Source organism: Saccostrea cucullata, unplaced genomic scaffold (assembly GCF_032062105.1).
Source record: "Saccostrea cucullata isolate Sc308-1 unplaced genomic scaffold, CSIRO_AGI_Scuc_v1 ctg12784, whole genome shotgun sequence".
NCBI classification, from domain to species: domain Eukaryota; kingdom Metazoa; phylum Mollusca; class Bivalvia; order Ostreida; family Ostreidae; genus Saccostrea; species Saccostrea cuccullata.
Genome location: NW_026921111.1, coordinates 373 through 18041, shown reverse-complemented (window position 1 = coordinate 18041; position 17669 = coordinate 373). Strand labels below are relative to the sequence as shown.

Below are 17669 nucleotides of genomic sequence, written 5' to 3'. Positions count from 1 at the left end.
AGGCCCCGTAAGTGTTTCAATTCGCTGAGTTCGTTTTGAACCCCCACAAGTTGAATGTATATTAAACAGATACTTGCAATAACCCCTAGCAACAGAATGACAAGAAGTGACGTAACTATATCACGCCCTCTATCGGTAGAGTGGTGCTGATCAGTTTTCATTTCCCCTTTTTTCTTTATTGTGCCCTGATCTTTTATTATAAATATTTACACCAACTTTATCGTGACATTTCTTTACCGAATAAATGACCTATTTTGATATGCATGTGGACTAATCCTACTAAAATGTAGCGTGTGGTTAAGAAGAATGACTTTCGAATTCTAATTGAAAGATTTAAAGACAACATGTACAAAATGACCCTTAATCGAATTAAAATATTTTCAGTTTGTTCTACAATCTTAAATAAGACGGTCTTTCTCAGATAAACAGCGCATGTGACCTTATACAATCACATCAATTTATGCGCTTGAAAAGTACTATTCAAGTATAAAATCAAATTGTCATGAGAGCGTAACTATTATTTTAACTATACTTTACAAAAAATAATTATCCAGAACTAGTATTGGCTTAAAAACTATCCTAAAGAGACAATATATAATATTGGACATTTCTTTAATACGAACATTCTCTATTTTCCTTGAAGCTTTCATTATCGTCATTTAAAATGCTCTTCGTATTCGTGACGAGATAAGAAGTTTACTAACGATTGACACACTGTTGGTCATCAAGGCTAAACATTCTGACCGGATTTCACAAACGTGACGGTGAGTATTTTCTATTTATGCATTATGTAAACAAATGAATGAAAAATGCAATTGATTAGTATTATTTATACTAATATCAAGAAATACAATGAAGCAGAGGCAAAAATTGACAGTACATAATGGTAATTTTGGTCTTTTGTCTTTTTCTTCACTATCGATAGCGTTCAAAGAAAAAGTCTGTCACTGACATTTTGAAACATTTTTCCTTTTCAAGAAAAACTGCACAATGCATGTACTGGGTATCATGATTTACGAGGATACGTATGTTAGAATTTTGCATGAAATATGGAGATTGATTGATTGATTGTTTATTGTTTAACGTCCCTCTCCAGAATATTGCACTGATATGGAGACGTCACCATTGCCGGTGAAGGGCCGCAAATTTAGGCCTATGCTCGGCACTTACGGCCTTTGAGCAGGGAGGGATCTTTATCGTGCCACACCTGCTGTGACACGGGACCTCGGTTTATACGGTCTCATCCGAAGGACCGCCCCATTTAGTCGCCTTTTACGACAAGCAAGGGGGCACTGAGGACCTATTCTAACCCGGATCCCCACGGGGCGAAATATGGAGATAACGAACAATATTTTAGCTCAAAAGTCCAATAAACAATAAAATTCGGTAACAGAGTAAACACGGACCTCTGTATAAACATCAGAGGTGGGATCAGGTGCCATGGAGGAGTGAGCATCCCCTTCCGACTGGTCACACCTACTGTGTGTTTCTTGTCATGTTCGGGAATTAAATAACGGAAGAAACTGTCGTCACTTCATTTTTTAAATAATGCGCTAACAATTAGAATGAAAAACATCAGTCAGCGTTTGACTTAACGATAAATTGTATTTGCTGACAAGGTTTTTGTACTATACTAAAAGATTTATAAGTACAACAGTAAACTTTTGAGCTCTGCTATTGTGAATTGTTAAATTGATGCAAATGATTGACGTAAGCGCATTAAAGTCTTGTCAATGAATCCATAGATAAGATTCTTATGTAATGACAATCCTAAACAATGATATCAATAACTGAATTCCTACAGAATTCAGTTAATTTCTCAACGCCTGCGATACATGTTTGTAATTACTACTGACGAATTTGCTTAAATAAAAAAGTACATCGCGAGTGCATTTAAAGAACGGTATATGTACATTTTGTTAGAAATAGGCACACATTTTTGTTTTTGTGGCATAGATTCAAATGATTAATGTAATTTCTTTTCTTCAAATGATGTTATTTGATGTTTTCAATATTTCAAAATCAATTTCTGTAGATTTCTATTTTCTGTAACGTTTCTGTAAGATTACTATAAAAGTCTTTTTCATTGCATTATCTCTGCTGAAAACAATGGATTTTATTTTCCTCACAAAAAAAAAAATTGTACACAAAAAGTAGAATTTAATTTATAAACCTTTTAGATCTCTTTTGAATGAAAACATTGGTACCTGAAAAAAAATTGCACGTAAAGTATATGATTTGTACAACTGTAGGTCATATGACTGTGTTAAAGTTATATTACTTGTACAATTGAAATATGCATTCTTCTTTGTAGAGACAGAATGCTAAACATTTTAGTTTTTCTCTGCATTCTTGAAGGAGGTAAGTACGAGTAAGTATATAATTATATCATGTACAAAAATTAACATCGATGTTGGTTTAATTCTAAATTTCTAACAATTTTATTAAAGAAAGCACTTGATAAAAATAGTAAAAGAAATGAATGAAAATTAAAGAAATATATATTCAACACATTGATTTTAAGAAGAAACTGGTAAATCTAAATATAATAATGTAATATTATTTTATTATTCAATGTGTAAAAACAAAATAATTTGTCCATATAGACAACTCACAGAAACATAGAAGGATAAAAGGATTGAGGATACATGTACGATATAGGTCAAGGCAAATATACACCTTAGATAAAGACCCGTGAATTTGTAGTGCAGTCAAGAAATTAGGATAATTCAAAGTGTATAATTTATCAACTTGCAGAAGTGTATGTGATATAACCATTTTTCAAAAATGTAACATTATCTTTAGGTCTTTGTTATACCAAATGAAATTCTATTTCCTGCAAATTGAAGATCAATCAGTAGTAACAAAACACAAATTATACCCGTACCGTGTAGTTATGAGTTGTATTTTACTAAATCACATTAGAACCCGGATCTCAAAGACATATTTCTTGGCAATATGTGAAATTTTCTTGACGAGGAACATTAAGTTTCTCACTTTTCACATAATTAATTTTACTAAAAACAATCTGATTTTTCAACAAAAACATTTATTACCCATAACCATCAATAAATTTGAAATATTTTCCCTCCTACACGCTAATCTTCATTAATAACTTCAGATATACATGTACATGTATTTCTTATTATTTTTAGAGTCCTGTTGACCATATTTTTTGCGTTACTGCTGAAATAACCTTTTACGTTACAGCGATGATTGTAGTACTTTCACTTTACATCCCTGTACACTTTTGCTTAACAACCATAAATGTTCACTTTGGTTTTACCGCCCTGTTTGCCTTTGTTTTGCAGTCATTCAGGTCTTCCGTTTCCAACGGAAGACCTTCTACTGATTCTGATGATTAAGATTATTAAGGTCTTCCGTCTTCAGCAGAAGACCTTATTGTTTTTCTTAAGTTTTTTTTCCACTATTTTTCTTCTTATTATTTTTTTCTTACCGATTTTGTGCACGCGAGTTCTCGGAAACGGCTCGATGGATTTTCATGAAACTTTCAGGTCTGATAGAACATCAAAAAATCTAGATCCGTTTTTTTTTTATTTTGATGACGTCACTTTCGGTTTGGAGATTTTCACAATTTTGTCATTTTTAGATGGTCACTTTGTCCGGCAATGTTCTCAAAAATCGTTGAAGATAGAAGTATGAAATTTTCAGTGATGATAGAGCAATCTCTGGAGAAGTGAATTGAGTATATCATTGTCACCGGAAGTACGAAACCCCCCCCAGGTCCAAAAATAGTCCTATCACGAATTTAAAAAATCTTGACACCTTTTCAACGATAACTTTTTACCTAGAAATATTTTGTTAAAGCATGTATAACAAAAAAGGTATAGAAATAAAAATTTAAAAGATATCTCGAAAAAAGGGCTGGCTCTTAAATTAAAGGGGCCTAAGGGGGAAAGTTTTTTCTTTATATCCAAAAAGTATTGAGAATTTGTAATATGTCAAAGAAGCAAAGTTGTTTGAAATATCAAGCTCTATCTAATGACATCGTCAAAATACGTCCGGCGTCGTCACTTCCGGCCGAACCGGAAGTAGTCGCAAAACACGTATTTTTGCCGTTCTTTACAAGTTTTTGGGAAACAATTCCGGTCCATAAAAATTAATTTTCCGTCCGTCGTCGTCACTTCCTGTCAAACCGGAAGTAGCAAAAAATGGCTTATTTTTGCATTTATTAACATAGCTTTAGAGGATTCAAAACATTTAGGGTTATTTTTTCATTTTTGTTAAGAATAAAGCTACTTCCGGTCAAACAGGACGGAAGCCCCTTCTTTGCTTTGCAACGAGCTTTGCTCTAGTTCTTATTATTTTTTTTTTTTCCTAGACGCCAACTTTGAAGCTTCTTTCTTCCTCATTCCTGAACGGATTTTGTTCAAATTTTCAGAGTTTTTAGTTTCCCCCAAACCCCTTTTTAAATATTGTTACATAATTCGGAAATTACCTTTTTTTAAATTATTGCCCTTTGACTGAATTTTTTTTATACCTCTGTATTCCAGACAAAGGCTCAGAAAAGGTAATAACTGGAGCACAAAACCCTTTTGAAATTAAAAAGAGGAAGCATTGAAGTTGTGCACATCGATTTTTGCTTTTTGATTTTTGCATTTAAAATGGCGCTAGAGAGGGGTCAAAAATTAGAACGCGGAAAACAGCAAAAAATTGGACATATTTTCCTTTATACCTTGAAAACTAAAAATATTTTGTTAAGACATGTAGAAGAAAAGCTGTGCATAATTGCAAGAGCTTTCATTTGATACTATAGAAAAGGGGCTGGCCCCTAAAATTAGGGATTTATGGAGCTTGGAAGTTTTTGCTTTATAACTCAAAAACGGTAAATATTTCGATCTGGATCATGCGGTCAAAATTGTTCTTCAACACCTTTTTGATCTGATGAGAATGTTTATTTGTTCGAATATACCGGGGTTATTGCAAATACACAGTCAAAAGCAGGTCAGGTAACATTAACGCTTTCATCCAGCAAGTAAACCTGACCTCTTCATGTGTAAAACTTAAAAACTTGCTATAACTAATATACCTTACGGTATTCATTGTAAATTTTCTTCTTAATAATTTTTTTTTAATTCTTTATGGTTCACTATTTAATTATAATTTCATTACAAACATGTAGGCTTTCTTTTTTTTTCAATTACTTTTATAGTGTTCAAAAAAACGGAGGATATTAAATCTATTTTCTACGTTTATTATTACAGCAAACTATATATTAAGTAATTTTAAACTTTAAGCATCGAAAATTCACGATCGTTAACTGTATGCTTTATACAATCTTCATGTTCACTTAATGTTTAAAGTTATGTAACCTAACGCGCCGATCCCACGTTGTCGATCGAGGTCACCAGTATACAAACTACCAGTGGACATAAACAAAGCAAGTGCATGTATCGGCATGGTTTAAGATCCATTGTGTACATTACAAAGAAATATTAATTACTGAATTTTAATCATATCGAATCTATAGATTACTTGCCCATCTTTTTTTTAATCTTCAAGTAAATTTCCCAAAACACTGGTGCATAAAATCATTTTCTATTTTAATCGCTTTCTTGACCTATTTACGTGCCTATAAATTTCAAAACTAAAAAAAAAAATATTTCTCTATCCCGTGTTATTGTACTTCACTTCATTTGTAATTAAAAAGGGGCTTCGGCAAGTAATACCGGGGTAGTTGTGGAAGTCTTGATATACTTAAAAAAAATTTTACTTTTATTTTTACCATCGGTCTCTTGTTTCTCCATTTAATTTTTTTTGATTAATAGTAAATAAACTTCAACACAATAAATACTTCAAAACATACAATAATTCACGCCTATGTATTAGCAAACAGTTTACATCCACCTCTGTCGCCTTGTGTCTAAAAGTTTTGCACCCAGTCCTCGTTCACACGTGCGTGGCCGCGGGCATGTCGGTGTTAAAAATACATCGTGTACTTCGATAGTTAAAATGGAAATTGGCTTTGAAATCATGTCGACGCTTTCATATTATTTTATTTCCCCATATATCTAGTTGTTTTAATAAATCGTAACCGCTTGTGCATTTATCAATTTTTATGCCTCATGACATGTGTCATGATAATTGAAGTGCATATGGAAGTGATGTTTCCAATTCAGGGGAAAAACCCCAAAATTAAATTGAGCTCTAAGTCTTTTGAGTTTGCAGCTCTTTGCAACTAAACTTAAAATGTTATTGTTTTCGTTGAATACACGGAATAGATCAATTGCACGATTTTACGGGTATATGCTTTACATGAAAGTATAATTATAACATGTATGCACTTTTACATAGAAAAGCGGCCAAAATATATGCATCCCGGGCTTTCAAATACGATTTTAGAAAAATTAGAAAACTTCATAACTGTCTCATCTCTACTTAATATCAATTAAATTCTTTTCTTACTTATTGTATTTCTGTGTATTTGAGGTACATGTACCTAAATTTTTGGGTTCGCTCTGATATAGGGTTATTTTTAATAACGGTAACCTACTTCTGGTTAGTCACTGACCCAAAAGTCAATGGTTGATTTGTTTAATTATGTGTGTACTGGATTATCATTATATCGCGGGTTTAATTGTATGGGGATATCTTGCAAAAATTCGAATACATAGAGAAATTTTTTTTTTTGTTGACGGACAATTTGTATGTTGTCTCAATGTTTACTTTTTATATGATTAAAAAGTGTGGACCGTCTGTTTAAAAAAAAAAATTCAAATAAAACGTAATATTACAGATTTCCAGTTCCGTTTTTCTTATATTTAGACCATTAAATTTATAACATTGTAAAAATTAGAATCAAGTTCATCTTTAAAAGTTTTTTAATTAGATTGTACAGTTGTTTATTTTCATGCAGAATTAGAAGGTAAATTCAAAAATAAAAACTGAGGTCATATCATGTACAAGTTACCATGTACTCCCATACCGTGAAACAATGAGACTCTCCAATGTAATAGGTAAATTAGACTTCCTGTTTTTAAAATTGTCCACAAGTTAAATGATGCAAACTTGGAAAAGAAATTGACACATATAATTTGAAATAACACTTTTTATGCAAAAGAATTAAGTACCGCGATATATTGAGACACCAGTATACATGTAGGTTGGGGCTGGTATTGAATTCCAAGAGAAAGTCACAACCATTTTCCTGCATCAAAATATTTTGACTTTGACCTTTCCTTTGAACTTGACCTAATTTAAAAAAAATTTTTAAAGAAACCATTCAAATATATAATAAATTCCTGTGCCGATATGTATTGATATGTGCAAATGTACAAGGCTACACGTATGTAACTGCATCAAAATTTTTTGTACCCTTCCTTTTACCTTAACCTAACTTTTCTCAGGTTAGTGTTAACTCATTAAAAAATAGTGCTAATTGTAACGGGGACCGTTACAAATGTTCCCCAAACGCTCCCCAACTCCCTTTTGGTGCCATATTCCCTGTAATCTCATCAAATAAGAAATACTTTATGGAATTTAGACTTAATCAAGTTCTTCCCAAAAAAAAAAAATATATTTTAAAATAGGCATTGCACGGTGTTCATGTGCATAAAGACCATATTATCTTGTATACACATCTAAAATTTTAATTTACTTAATATCAAAGCATTTAATTTAAAAGATTAAAAATAAATATTCGAGTGTATTTTTAATTTTACGTGCATGCACGTGCATAATGACTAAATTTTTTTAATCCCATATTTATCTATGTTCTAAATCCCATCCTGTTTGGTTGAAAAACAAGGGAGTTATGGCCATTTGAAATTTAGCCAAACAGATTGCAGCACACATGCATGTGCATGATTTCATAAATTTTTATCTCTATCATATTGAAGGATATCTAAATGAATGACTATATTTTAAAATTCCAAACATTTTGTCAAAAAACAAAGGAGATATAGCCATATAAAGTTTCATCCAATCAGATTGCAGCACACGTGCATGCGCGTGATTTCATTAATATTTATCTACATATATTTTAGGATATCCTAATGCATGATATTGTTTTAAATTTCAAAGCATTTCGTCAAAAAACAAAGGAGATATAGCCATTTAAAGTTTAGCCAATCAGATTGCAGCACGAGCGCATGCCATGCTTTCATGAATTTTTTTATATATCATGCTGTAGATCTTCATAATGTAGGACTATGTTCATAATTTCAAAAGATTATGACAAGGAACAAGAAAGATATTGAGACTTAAATTTCAGCCAATCAGAGCAAAGCTCACGTGCATGGGTAAGATCTTGCTTTTTGAGCATGTCATCTTGTTGATACCACTAATGTATCCTTTCATTATGAGTTTCAAAAAAAATCATCAAAAAATAGAAAAGTTACGGCAATATCCATTATATTGGTCATTTCACGTGTTGCACGTGCGCGCTCTTGCCAGCTCACGTGTATGTACATGCTTTCATGAAAATCCTTATATATCATGCCGTAGATCTTCATAATGTGTTACTTTCAAAATTTCAAATGATTACGACGTACAACAAGAAAGATATTGAACTTTTAGTTTCAGCCAATCAGAGCGAAGCGCACGTGCATGCGCGTGAGATCTTGCTATATTGACCATGTTATCTTGTTTAACTTCTAATATATCCTTAATAGGTTTCAAAATATTTATAAAAAATAAAAAGTTAGGCAATATCCATTATATTGGTCATTTCACGTGTTGCACGTGCGCGCTCTTGCCAGCACGTGCGCGAAAATGACCTTCGTTCGGCAACTCTATACAAATGCCACTAACCCTAAAAAGGTTTCACCTAAGTCGGATGTATAGTTTACAAATACTCGTGGACAAAATTTTCCCAGGAAGAAGAAAAATAATAATAATAATAACTAGTGCTAAATTTTAAGGGGACCGTTACAATTCCCCCAAAAGCTCCCCAACTTCTTTTGGTGCCATATTCCCTGTAAGCTTCATCAAATAAGACAAAATCTATGACTTAGACTTTACAACGTTTACCCAGAAGTGTACCAAGTTATTCAAATTTTAGCGTTGCACACGTGCGCATGTAATGCATGAGCGTACTGACCATATCATCATGTCTACACAATCTACATATTTCAATATACTGAATGTTAAAGTATTTAATCCAAAATATTAAAAAAAATACGCTCATTCAAGTGTATTTTTGATTTTGCTCATTTCACGTGCACGCACAAGCATACATGTGCATGGTGACCAACCTTTTTGTAGAAGTCCATTACATCTATCTATGTTCTAAATCCCACCCCGTTTGGTTGAAAACCAAGGGAGTTATAGCTGTTTAAAGTTTTAGCCAATCAGATTGCAGGCACGACACCCGCGTGTATGCATGTGCATGATGACCAAACTTCCTTGTAGTAGTCCATTATATCTATCTATGTTCCAAATCCCATCCTATTTGGTTGAAAACCAAGGGAGTTATAGCTATTTAAATTTTCAGCCAATCAAAAGCAGCACACGTGCGTGCACGGTTTTTATGATAATTGCTATATATCATGTTGTAGGCTATCCTAATGCATGGCGATGTTCAAAATTTCAAAGGATTTCGTCAAAAAACAAGAAAGATATTGAGACTTTAGTTTCAGCCAATCAGAACGAAGTGCACGTGCATGCGCGTGAGATCTTGCTATTTTGACCATGTCATATTGTCTGTGCTACTAAAATATTCTTATATTATAAGTTTGAAAGCATTTCATCAAAAATTTAAAAAGTTACTCCTATATCAATTAAATCGGTCATTTCACGTGTTGCACGTGCACGCTCTTGCAAGCACGTGCGCGCAAAATGACCTTCGTTCCGCAAATCTACATAACATGCCTACTGACCCTAAAAAAGGGTTTTTCCTAAGTCAGATGTGTAGTTTTCAAGATCACTCCCGGAAAAAAAGTACCCAGGGAAGAGAAAAATAATAATAATAATAAGAAACAGAGTAAAAAAAATATTTTCACAAACTCCGTATGGGGAACATAACTAGTGCTAATTGTAACGGGGACCGTTACAGATGTTCCCCAAACGCTCCCCATATCCCTTTTGGTGCCATATTCCCTGTTAGCTTCATTAATTAAGACAAACTCTTTGCAATTGAGATTTTAACAACATTTACCCAGAAGTGTACCAATTTCATTCAAATTTTAGCATTGCACGCGTGCGCATGTGAATGCATGTGCGTAATGACCATATCACCTTGTCTACACAATCTATATATTTTAATATACTAAAACTTAAAGTATTTAATCCAAAAATAATAAAAAATATGCGCATTCAAGTGTATTTTTGATTTTGTTCATTTCACGTGCACTCACGTGCATACATAAGGGGACCATACCTTCTTGTAGAAGTCCATTACATCTATCTGTGTGCTAAAACCCACCCCATATGGTTGAAAACCAAGGGCGTTATACCTGTTAAAAGTTTCAGCCAATCACATTGAAGGCACGTACACGCACGTGTATGCATGTGCATGGTGACCATACCTTTCTTGTAGTAGTCCATTATATCTATCTATGTTCCAAATCCCATCCTGTTTGGTTGGAAACCAAGGGGGGGAAAGCGTTTAAAATTTCCGCCAATCAGATTGCAGCGCATGTACATGTACGTGTATCCATGTGCATGGTGACCATACCTTCTTGGTGTTCATAATATCTATCTATGTTTCAAATCCCATCCTCTTTGGTTGAAAACCAAATGAGTTATAGCTATTTAAAGTTTAAGCCAATCAGATTGCAGCGCACGTGCATGTACGGTTTTCATGATTATTGCCATATATCGTATTGTAGGATATAATAATGCATGGCTATGTTCAAAATTTCAAAGCATTTCGTCAAAAAACAAAAAAGATATTGAGATTTTTGTTTCAGCCAATCAGAGTGCAGCGCACGTGCATGCGCGTGAGATCTTGCTATTTTGACCATGTCATATTGTCTATGCTACTTATGTATCCTTATATTATGAGTTCTAAAGCATTTCATCAAAAATTTAAAAAGTTACATCTATATCAATTAAATCGGTCATTTATCATGTTGCACGTGCGCGCTCTTGAAGCACGTGCGCGCAAAAAAATTCGTTCCCCAAATCTACATTACATGTCTACTACCCAAAAACATTTCACCTTAGTCGGATGTGTAGTTTACAAGATCACCCCGGACAAAATTTTCCCAGGAAGAAAAATAATATTAACTAGAAACGATCTCGTTGCGAGCAACGGGGGTCTTCCGTCCGATACTGAAATAAAAAGCAAAAAATCTAGCTGAAAAAATCATAAAAAAATTTGGTCATACAGGGGATGAACCCGGGTGCCCGCGGAAAATCCAACGCGCTAACCATTACGCCATCGGGAACGCCGCTTCAAATTTTTAAATGCGAATATCTCGAGATTGGCTTTATCAATTCAAAAACAAATTACATATTTCGCTTTCTATAAAATGTCTTTATTATCACTACAAAAATCAAAGAAAAATGATTAAAAACAAAAAAGTTGAAAATTTTGATTTTTTTAATTTGCTTCCGGTAGCAACCGGAAGCACCGACGACACACGAAAAGGACATTCCGCATATCTAGAAGTCATGCCCCATGTTCTCCAACAAGTCTCCAGGTTTTATCTTTAGTAGTTCTTTAGATCTCGAACTGACAAAATTTCATTTTAAAATCAGGAAAATGGCCATAACTTGGCACCAAAAGCGAGTTGTTCCAAAATTCTTCCAAATGTAACAATGGCATATAAGAGCGCATCATCCCGGTTTATGAAAAACCGATGAATAGTTCTCGAGATATCGCGTGCACAAAATTTGTCTAAAAAATAAGAATAATAATAATAATAATAACTAGAAAAATTGTTGCGAGCAACGAGGGGTCTTCCGTCCCATTCTGAAGTAAAAAAACGAAAAATCTAGCTGAAAAAGTTGTACAAAAATATCGGTACACGGGGATCAACCCGGGGGCCCGCGGAAAATCCAACGCGTTAACCATTACGCCATCGGGAACGCCGCTTCAAATTTTTAAATGCGAATTCTAATTGGCTTTTTCATTTCTAAAACAAATTACATATTTCGCATTTGTAAAGAGTTCATTATCCCTATTGAAATCAAAGAAAAATAATGAAAAACAAAAAAGTTGAAAATTTTGACTTTTTTTAAATTTTCTTCCGGTAGCAACCGGAAGTACTGACGACACACGAAAAGGACATTCCGCATATCTAGAAGTCATGCCCTATGTTCTCCAACAATCTCCAGTTCAAACTTTAGTAGTTTTTTATCTCGAACTGACAAAATTTCATTTTAAAATCAGAAAAATGGCCATAACTTGGCACCGGAAGCGAATTGTTCCCAAAAATTTTTCCAAATGTAACAATGGCATATGAGACCATATCCCTCAAAGTTTGATGAAAAACCAATGAATAGTTCTAGATATCGCGTGCACAAAATTTGTCTAAAAAATAAGAATAATAAAATAATAATAATAATAATAAGAAACAGTAAATCACTATAAGGTCTTCCGTGAAGACGGAAGACCTTAATAATAATAAGAAACAGTAGAATCACTATAAGGTTTCCGTGAAGACGGAAGCCTTAATAATAATAATAAGAAACAGAGTAAAAACAAAATGTTCCCCCAAATTCGTTTGGGGAACATAACTAGTGCTAATTGTAAGGGGACCGTTACAGATGTTCCCCAAAGCTCCCCCTGTCCCTTATCGTGCCTTATTCCTCTAAGACCTTTTATAAATTGCTAATATCCCCGGATTTCATTTAAGAATATAAATGTTACAATGATATCAACTATCAAGATCTATTGTTTAACGTTTTGCATGCGCGCACCCGTACATGTACATGCATATGCAAGATGATTATGGCATGTTGATTAAACGATTAACATATCTTTTATCCCGCGAATCAAAAAAAAAAACATATATAAATTTACCATTTTTCAAGCATATGTCATATTTTTAATATATCGATTCACATTTTATTTCTTACATTTTAACCTCGGGCTCAAGTCGGTTTTATTCCGACGACAAGGCGGGTTAAAGTCGACTACGGATATCACTCCAATACCTAACCTAAAAAAAACTTATTCAATAGTAGTTCCATACATGGAAAAGGGATTTTCCTTTCTGTTCAGAATTTTTTTAATATTTCCTCTCAGGCCATTTTGACAACTCTGATACCTGTGCCTGGTAAATTTTATATACTTTGTAAATAAATATATAAAGGTTTTTTGATTCATTTTTTCCAATGCATAGGGGGCTACTTCTGGGTTTTACAAGAGATGTTTAAAAAGACATTCGTGTCAGCTAATATGACCTATATTGTTTAACACCTTCTTATTCATATTTTTTTCATGAATGCAAATATCTGATTATTTTACGAAGGAGCGTACATGTATATTGATTTTTAATATACCGAAAAACGATTTCTGGGGGTTGCGTAATTCTAAAAAAATTCAAATAAATTTCAAAGGTAAATTAAACAAAGGATGCTTGGTATTAAAATATTATTTCAAATCAGTAGAATTGAATGCTATTAACGACATCTGAATAAATAGGCTATTAAAGGCTTATATGCCAACTTTGGTTATCTGCACTTTAATTTTAAACACGACAATTTGAATTTTTTTGTATAAATTAATAATTTCTATATACTTTAAATAAAAGAAATATTTTAATACACTTTCCTCGAGCTCTTTTCTGCAGTTTTCCTGAAATTTTATGTGGGTCCGAGGTGTTATTTGAGTTTAAAAGTGATTTCTACGTTCCATAAATTTGATTTGTTTGTGTGTGTGTGTGTGGAGGGGGGGGGTTATTTTTATTCTTAACCTATTTAACGTTGGAGTTGAATCTTATTCCAAGAACTTAAAATTGATTGTGACATTTGGATGAAAGGTCAAGGTCATTAAAAACCACCACCTCTTTAACTTCTAACCTGTCAACCGAAATAACTCTGAAAGGTGTTTCTAGATACATGTACATGTACTTCATGTTTCTTTTTACCCTTGGGTCAAGGACAAAGGTTAAGGTCGATTTCAAGTTCATAGGTCAAGGTGATTTTGGTAAGTAACTAATATAAACATTTTATTCATTTTACCAGTGACCTTGACCTAAGTTTCAAGGTCAAGGGTAAAAAGATCTGCATGCCCCAGTATGTTACATGTCTTGACATTTAGAAGTTCTTAACTCTGCATGAACATCAAACACTCAAGTATACTGTCTTTTAATACATTGTGTGCGGTCGCATGTGCATGCACGTCCATGCATTTACTTTTGATATTAGTATAATGTAGGCAATCATTATATCTATTCATATTTGAAATTTCACCCTGTATTATTGAGAACCAAGAAAGTTGTAGGCATTTAAAATTTTTGCCAATCAGATTGCAGCACACGTGCATGTGCGTGCGTTATGATTATTCTTATATATCATGCTGTAGATCTTCATAATGTAAGACTATGTTCAAAATTTCAAAGGATTTTGTCAGAAAACAAAATAGATATTTAGACTTTTAGTTTCAGCCAATCGCAGCGAAGGGCACCTGCATGCCGTAGATCTTGCTATTTTGACCATGTCATCATGTCTATACTACTATCATATCCTTATATTATGAGTTTAAAACATTTCATCCAATATTTAAAAAGTTACGGCTAAATTATTATATTGGTCATTTCACGTGTTACACGGCGCGCACATGCACGCACGTGCGCGCAAAATGACCTTCGTTCCGCAATCACAAACATACCCAGTGACCCTAAAAAGGTTTCACCTAATCGGATGGGAGTTTACGAGAAACTGCAAAAAAAGTACCGGAGAACAAAGAAAAAATTCAGAAAAAGTAAAAAAATATGTTCCCAAACTTCGTTTGGGGAACTAATAATAATAATAATAATAAGAAACAGAGTAAAACAAAAATGTTCCCCAACTTTGTTTGGGGAACAAAAAACCATTCAAGACTGAGTATTCATTTACTTCTTTTGGTGATACATACTAATGTAAGCTATTCAACTAAATCAGTATTTTTTTTTTTTTTGACCTCTCTTTTAACCTTGATCTCACTTTACTTAAGTTATATTTAGCTCAGTTTTTATTGATTGATTGTATATTGTTTAACGTCCCTCTCGAGAATTTTTCACTCATATGGAGACGTCACCGAAGGGCTTCAAATTTTGACCTTTACTCGGCACTCAGGGCCATTGAGCAGTGGGGGTCTTTATGTGCCAACGCCTGCCGCTGACACAGGGCCTCGGTTTTAAAGGTCTCGTCCGAAGGAACCGCTCAGTTTTTAAGAGAGCATTTATATTTTTACTTAACTTCATATGCTGATACACACTTCTGAGAGCTATCTAAACCTTAGTCTAGAACAGATGCTTAACCACTGTGCCACACGGGCGAGCTCAGTTTTGAAGAATCCATTCAAGACATTTATCTCAAACTTTTCTATGCCATACATTTTGATCTTTTACTTTCCATTTTGACCTCACTTTTCTTTGATTTGCATTTTGCATAGTATTAAAAAAAACCATTTAAGATATTTTTATGTAAGCTTAGGCATTTATGCATTATTTGAAGGGGATTTCATAATCTATATCCATTTTTTTAAATTTAATTTAAAAAAAAAACTATTAAAATTTCTCAACAAATGTCATACACTAGTGTGGCGGTCAGCCGGGTTCATGCCGGTGGCCAATAGCCATTTTGTAGAGCACCTGACCGGATTTTCGGGGGACTGGGGTTAACCCCGGTCTGGTCCGCTGCTTTTTCTCCTCTCCCATTACACTATTAAATACAGATTTTAATGTAGTGTGTATTTACAATACACACTCGGTGGCATGTCCTGTAGATATATTTCTAGTTAAATCTTTATAAAATTATAGTGTTAAACATAATAAATCCTTTCGATTTGGTATATGTTTGGGAAAAAAAATATGGCTGAACATATCCAGTCATTTGGACGATAAGGTTACTGACAGAGAAACTGTAAATTCGTTACCGTATTTGTACCTGAGAAACATTGCTGATATAATGCAGGGTGGGACATGACCTTGACTCAAGTTCAAGATCACTAAAGATAAGATGTTTTACCTGGATGTATGGACTAAAAAAGTATCTAAAAAAATTGTAACTTTTTCCCGTCAGTTACACACATATTAGATTTTTAAATAGAGTTTGTCATTGCTTGACGCAAGGTCATATAGAAAATTCAAGGTCGCATACATTCCTTTACATTCTTTTTCTTGGGGAAACATTTAAGTGGCTTCCTTTACAAGCCTTTTGGTTGCTTACTTGTATAACTTTAGAATGTGGCTTGACCTAACTAAAGGCTACGTTTTCCTGTCTGTAGCTCCAACGGAAGACCTATTCGTTGCTTTGCAACAGCTCGGCTCTAGTTAATTCACTTACGCTTCACAGTCATCACTGTACACATTTTCTCACGCTTTGCAACCAATAATGTTCTCTTTCGCTTTCGATTTCCACTTTCGCTTTCGCATTACAACAATTTATACTTTAAACTAAAATTAAAGCAAAGACAAGACAATTTACTTTACAGCCTTGAATACATATACTTGAAAGTCATGACTGTAAAATATGGTGTCCGGATAAGGCCATTTGCTAAAACTCAACAACCTTTTTAAAAAACCGCCGTCACGCTGACACACAACACGCCATCGCAACATTGAACAATACTACCACGCTAACACGAGTTGCAATACACGTTTACGCGCTAACACAAAACATGCCGTCACGCAAACACACAATTCCCATTCAACCTTTAACCTCATGTCACACAAACTCAATTCGCACAATACACTGTCGTGCTAACAAAGTTTACAACACGCCGTCGAGCTAACACACAACTCGCGACGGCTTGTTGCCTGAAAGCGTGTTAGCGCGACGGCATGTTGTGTGATAGCTAACAGGACTTGTGCAAACCATTTTAGCGTGAAAGGGTTCCGTTTTAGGGAGAGGTTGTTCGTTAGCGTGACAGCGTGTTGTTATTTTTATAGGCGACGGCGGTTGTATGTTAGCGCGAGGGTGTTTTTCTGAAACATGTTGAGCTTTAGCAAGTCCCCTTCGGAACTTAAAAAATAGATATACACATTCTCTCCTCTGTAGTTCTGCATGTTTTGTTTCACAGTCATGAAACTTGAGCATTATTTACCTTAGTTACACAATTTATTTTTTCCTTACAGCCGTGTCACTCGGCCCTCGGTGTCTAAGCTGTAGCGGTGTGCCCATCCTAACAGACTGTAACAATATAGTGGAGTGTGGGAATGGAGAGGTGAGTATCTAATGGTGTGGATCCGGCTAGAGCGGGGGGGGGGAGAGAGAGAGAGAGAGAGAGAGAGAGAGAGAGAGAGAGAGAGAGAGAAAAAGAGAGAGAGAGAGAGAGAGAGAGCCAAGAAATAAAATTTTACTATGATTGTATTAAAATCAAACTGCCTACCGTGTTTATTCCTCCATGTTATCAAAGTTAAAATTATAGCAAGTGAACAACTTCGATGAAGATGACACAGACTGCATTTCAAAGAGGTGGTTTCGATTTGTTTAATTTCAGGGATGCTTCACACGAAAAGTAACCACAGACGTTGGGACTATTGTTTACAGCAGGTTGCATCAGTATGCAAGTAGGTAAATAAAATTATAAAAAGTTCCTATTAAAAGTAACC

General features: G+C 34.2%; 1 long non-coding RNA gene across 1 annotated transcript; it reads left to right on the top strand.

The window, feature by feature from the left end:
* The first annotated feature begins 644 nt into the window (after nt 1-644).
* Nucleotides 645-17276, top strand: LOC134259186 (uncharacterized). Its single transcript, XR_009990302.1, has 3 exons — nt 645-764; nt 2315-2361; nt 17193-17276. It is a non-coding gene; the product is annotated as an uncharacterized LOC134259186 (long non-coding RNA).
* The last annotated feature ends 393 nt before the right edge of the window (nt 17277-17669 follow it).